This window comes from Euleptes europaea, chromosome 7 (assembly GCF_029931775.1).
Source record: "Euleptes europaea isolate rEulEur1 chromosome 7, rEulEur1.hap1, whole genome shotgun sequence".
Taxonomy (NCBI): domain Eukaryota; kingdom Metazoa; phylum Chordata; class Lepidosauria; order Squamata; family Sphaerodactylidae; genus Euleptes; species Euleptes europaea.
In genome coordinates, this window is record NC_079318.1 from 36,836,544 (window position 1) to 36,842,141 (window position 5,598).

Consider the following 5,598-nt stretch of genomic DNA (forward strand, 5'->3'; position numbering starts at 1 on the left):
GCACCCAGCTTGCTGGGGGTAAAGGGAAGATGACTGGGGAAGGCACTGGCAAACCACCCCGTAAACACAGTCTGCCTAGTAAGTGTCAGGATGTGACATCACCCCATGGGTCAGGAATGACCTGGTGCTTGCACAGGGGACCTTTACCTTTTTTAAGGTATTACTGGACTTGAATCTAACTTTGAGGTTATTTATGGTTGTATTCCCCCTGCCTTTTACAAACCAATAAAACATAATGCACTCTTTCCCACAGTTTCAAGGGATAATTACTTGAAAAAAATTAATTACAACTTGGAGATTCCGCAGCTTGCTTAATATTGGATTGGATCTACTGGAATGTTTCTGCAGACAGAATTATTTTCAGATGCAGAGTGCAAATCTGCTCCCCCCCCCCCCCATGCTTCTCCTTGAACTGGACTGTAGAAGGACGGGGAAGATTAGAAAGTAGCATTTCACAAGTAGAAATCATTCCATCTGAGGAAGTGCTCTGGTGATTCCAAGTGCAAGTATTGGCAATGGCGTGTATTGGGGCTGTGGCTCAGTGGTAGAGCCTCTGCTTTGCATGCAGAAGGTCCCAGGTTCAATCCCTGGCATCTCCAGTTAAAGGGACTAGGCAAGTAGGTGATGTGAAAGACCCCTGCCTGAGACCCTGGAGAGCCGCTGCCGGTCTGAGTAGACAATGCTGACTTTGATGGCCCAAGGGTCTGATTCAGTATAAGGCAGCTTCATGTGTTCATGCGTATACTCAATGTTACTAACTGTGTGGAACACTGCATTTTTAGGAGCAGAAAATATTTCTGCACTACATCTCTGTTGGTAACAGAATTCCTAAAGCTCTAGCCTTGACTTTGAATAGGTGACAACTGCCATAGAACAAAACAAGATCAGGGGACAGAAGCAAGTAATGCAACTAGTTCTAATTAACAGTAAGATATTGCAGCTTTCACACTGGCAGATCTTAAGAGGTCAAGCAGTGAAGGTTGGGGTGGATGGGAAGTCAGGGTGGCAGCAGATGAACTGCCTGCCATTCATACGGGACCACACAACGCCACCCTTGCATATGGGTGTGCAAACATAAAATAGATAATTGCAGAATGGTTCCTATTTAAGCTGGCATGACTTCCTTGGCCGTTCCCTCCTTGCTGAGCTTCCAGCATTTTTGTCCAAAAATACACGCAAAATTCTAGGCTGCCACTGACTGTCTACACTGTTAACCACAAAAGAAGCTTTGCCCATGAGTGAGAGAAGAATTGATATGCCAGGAAGCTGGAAGTATATGGGCGTGCACAGCTTGGAAAGGGAAGAGTTTTTTTGAGCTTAGAGGAGAAATGCAGAGATTTGCTGCTGTTGAGTACATTATTATTGCTTCTAGGGTGTCCTATCTTGTGATAACAGATTTGCCAGATATTAATAAATAAATAATGGTAATACAAATTAAGTCAATCCCTGACAGAAGACAAGTGTTCATGGCAGTGTTCATACACATGTGTATGTTCCAAAGACAGGTGTATAATATAATGCAGTTAATTATATTAACAGCTTCTTTGAAAAGGAAAACTAGAGGCACTAAAGAAATGGTTAACCTAAGAAAAAAGAGTGGGGGAGCTGCAGTTTAACTGTGCCTGGAAGCCCAATTTTTTTATTTGTTGGTGAAAGAAGAAGGTGCCTTCTGTATTTGCTCAGGGTGCAGGCTGTGGCAGGGCTGACCTCTGGCCTTGGAATCCAGTTTTAGTACTGAGTCCACATTTCAATTGAAATTACTTACTTAAACTCACATTGCAAAGGCCATAGGGTTGTTTTTTTTTGGGGGGGGGTTGTTAGTTTGAAGAGCCTTTGCTCAAAATAATCCCTGACATCAGTCAAGAACGAAGAGAGAAAATAACCACTTTCACTCAATACAGAAGCCAGCTTGTTTCCCAACAGCCGTTTCAAAGGTGCTGCCAATGCCATGCAAATCTCTGCAAAGATAAATAAATCCTGGCATCACCTCCTGCCAGTCCAACAGCCCTGGGGACAGCCCTGTGGGTGATGAAACAAGAAGCAGGGAAGAGGTCTTTGTGTCTGACAGGAGGCTCCAGAACCATTTTAAGATTCAACCCCATGCTTGGCTTGTGTTCGCACTTTGTAGTCCTGAGTGGATCCTGAGTGGCGGAAGTAGCCCCCCTGTGACCTGCGCCAGGGAGGAATCTGGAGCACTTTGAAGGGGAAGCAAAGCAGCGCCAGACAGATCAATGAGAGGAGAGATTGTGCCAAAGAAAAAAACAAAACAAAAAGATGCTGGGAAGGAGAGGAGCGCCCAGAGGACTTCAAGACTCCAATGAAGGCTGTGGAGGGGAGGGGCTGTGGCTCAGTGGTAGAGCATCTGCTTGGCATGCAGAAGATCCCAGGTTCAATCTCTGGCATCTCCAGTTAAAGGGACTAGGCAAGTAGGTGATGTGAAAGACCTTTCTCTGCCTGAGACCCTGGAGAGTCGCTGTGGGTCTTAGACAATACTGACTGTGATGGGCCAAGGGTCTGATTCATGTGTTCCAAGGCTGCAACATTAGTCTGCGCATGGGGCTTGCTTCCAGGAAGCCATTTAGGATTTGAGGGGCAGGGCGGCGTGGAGATGAACAGCGCAGTCCCAGGCTTTTGACTCGGAAGAGGAGAAAGCCCCGAGCTCAAGGGAACTTGGTTCTCAGGTGTGTGTGCAGCCTTCCTCTCAGGTAGGGTTGCCAACCTCCAGGTTCTTATAAACCTCTAGGTTACTATAAGACGTCCAAAAGGTACTTCACATCATGCAGAAGTACCTTTTGGACGTCTTATAGTTACCTGATTTATACTTACCCTATGAGGGATATGAAAATGATTGTGTATGACTATACACTCTTTAGAAGCAATTCTCTGAAGGACTGAAGAAGGATTCTACACTATTGTGAATTTGAAACGGCCGTATCCTATTGAAGATTAGGGCTTCTTATTCATCTGAAAATTGAACTTGAACATACATACTTGGTACTCTGCTGAGACCTTTGAAAGATTTTTTTCTTCTTTATTGTATATTTTGTACATACTATGTGTTGGTTATAGTGTGGTTACTTGTATTTGTACATTGTATGTTTATAGGAATCTCAGTAGCTTATATAAAAATTGCACCTTGTTTGTAAAAAAAATTCGCTCCTATACTGTTTTCCTAACCTTTGGGATTAGTATAGAGGTGCCTGTTTCTCCCCCAACCTCTAGGTTCTAGCTGGAGCCCTCTGGCTATTCCAACTGACCTCCAGCCAATAGAGATCAGTTCCCCTGGAGAAAAATGGCCGCTTTGGCCATTGGACTCTATGGCATTGAGGTCCCTCCCCTTCCCAAACCCCACCCTCCTCAAGCTCCGCCCCAAAAACCTCCCACCGGTGGTGGCGAGGGACCTGGCCACCCTACCTTCAGGCCGGCTCAGTCCTGGACAGTGCGGGGAGCGCTCCCGCGCACCTGCAGACCTTAAAGACCAACAAGATTTTGGGGGTATAAGCTTTCAAGTGTCAAAGCTGCCTTCATGGGGTATCTTTTTGAACTTTGGAATTTGGTAATCAAGATTGTATTAGTGAAGGTATATAGATACCCCTCTGTATTTTGTATTTTCTTTTCTTTTTTGTTTGTTTGTTTGTTCTTCTATGTTATATTTGTAATTTTTTCTTCTTTTTATGCTAATTTCATTGTATCTATTTTTGTTTATTTTCTGATTTAAAAAAATCAATAAAAATTTTTTTAAAGCTGCTTTCATCAGATACCTCCTACTTTTCAGTGGCAACTATTCTAGCACTCAAGTTCAAAGTCATCTGAACCAAATTCAACTGGCATGCATGCAGGCACGGACCAGATCCTGCAAGTAGACTGGACGATTCTACATAGGTGCAGTTTTCCATGGGTAGGCAGTTCACATGCTGTGGCTACTGACTTCTTCCCAATGCGTGCCCAGCCCCACAAATCCCATGCAAGTGACATCAGACTTGACATGCGGACTTCTCCGACACCCGAGCAACGAAGGCGCCCGCAACGCTCGCCGCTCGCCTGCCAAGCGCGGGCGGGAAAGGCCGAGAGGCGGCGACTGGCTGGCGAAGCCCACGCGGGGGGCGCGACGGGCAGTGGGCGGGTCCCTGGGGCTGCGGGGCGGGGCCACGGGGGGCGGGCTCGGCCCCCCGGCTTGGCCATAGCCTGCGCCACGAGGCAGCCGCCCAAAGGGAGCGGGGCGCGCGGCGGGGACGGCGGCACGGGAGCCCGGCGGAGCAGGTGGGTGGCGCCGCAGGGTTCCTTCCGCCGGCGTGGCGAGGGAGCCACGCGCTCCGCCCGGAGAGGGACCCAGGGGACGCCGGGCAGGCGGGTCGGCGACCCCGGGGGAAGCGCGCCACGGTTCCCGCGCGCGGGAAGGCTTGGCGGGGCAGGAGGAGGCGGGATCCCTTCTTGGCGCCTGGAGTTCTGCGCCATTGACGTGCACATCCCCATCCGAATCCTCCAAACTCTGCATGGGGGGCTTCTCTCGCAGTGGGTCGCCGTGTTAGTCTGTCTGCAGTAGTGGAAAAGGGCAAGAGTCCGGTAGCGCCTTCAAGACGAACAAAGATATTTTCTGGCAGGGTAGGCGCTATCTGAAGAAGTGAGCTGTGGCTCACGAAAGACTACACACCCTGCCAGCAAATATTTTTCTTAAGTCTGTCTGCAGTAGTAGAACAAGGCAAGAGTCCAGTAGCACCGTCAAGACTAAGTAAGATATTTGCTGGCAGGGTGTGTAGTCTTGAAGGTGCTGCTGGACTCTTGCCCTTTTCTACTACTGCAGACAGACTTAAGAAAAATGTTTGCTGGCAGGGTGTGAACTTTCGCGAGCCACAGCTCACTTCTTCAGATAGTAGAAAAGGGCAAGAGTCCAGTAGCACCTTCAAGACTAAGAAAGATATTTGCTGGCAGGGTGTGAGCTTTCGTGAGCCACAGCTCACTTCAGATACAGCTAGAGTATGAAGACAGATGGACTTAAAGACAGATGGATTCACGTTCTAGCTGTATCTGAAGAAGTGAGTTGTGGCTCACAAAAGCTCCTACCCTGCCAGAAAATGTTTTGTTCGTCTTGAAGGTGCTACTGGACTCTTGCCCTTTTCTACTACTGCAGACAGACTAACAGAGCGGTGGCTCACGAAAGCTCACACCCTGCCAGCAGATATTTTTGTTAGTCTTGAAGGTGCTGCTGGACTCTTGCTCTTTTCTACTACAGGGGGGGTTATCGTTGAGTTTGGAGGACTCGGGTGGGGGAAACGTGCATGTCGAGAGCGGCGAGCCCTCCCGCGCGTCAAGGCCCGCTGGGCCCCTTTCCCCCGGGGCCGGTTGCGCCTGGGGCGGTGGGCGCCGGAGCGGGGCTGACCGACGCGCCAGGCCGCCCCCTCGTGGCCGCGCCGGGCGTCGCTGGAGAGGCGGCGGTCGGGGCCACCCCGGAGGAGAGGAGCGGAGGCGGCGCAGCGCCAAACTCTGTTTCGCCCGGGCAGTTTCCATTTCTGAATTTACGACTTGACGCCTGGGGAGGCCGGAGTGTGACTGCTGGCGGGAAGCCCGCTGGGAGAGGCGGGGGAGCGGGCCTTTCCCTTT

The 5,598-nt window shown here is 49.6% G+C and overlaps 1 non-coding gene across 1 annotated transcript; it reads left to right on the top strand.

The window, feature by feature from the left end:
• The first annotated feature begins 527 nt into the window (after positions 1–527).
• TRNAA-UGC (transfer RNA alanine (anticodon UGC)) lies at positions 528–599 on the top strand. Its single transcript has one exon. It is a non-coding gene; the product is annotated as a tRNA-Ala (tRNA).
• Positions 600–5,598: the final 4,999 nt, after the last annotated feature.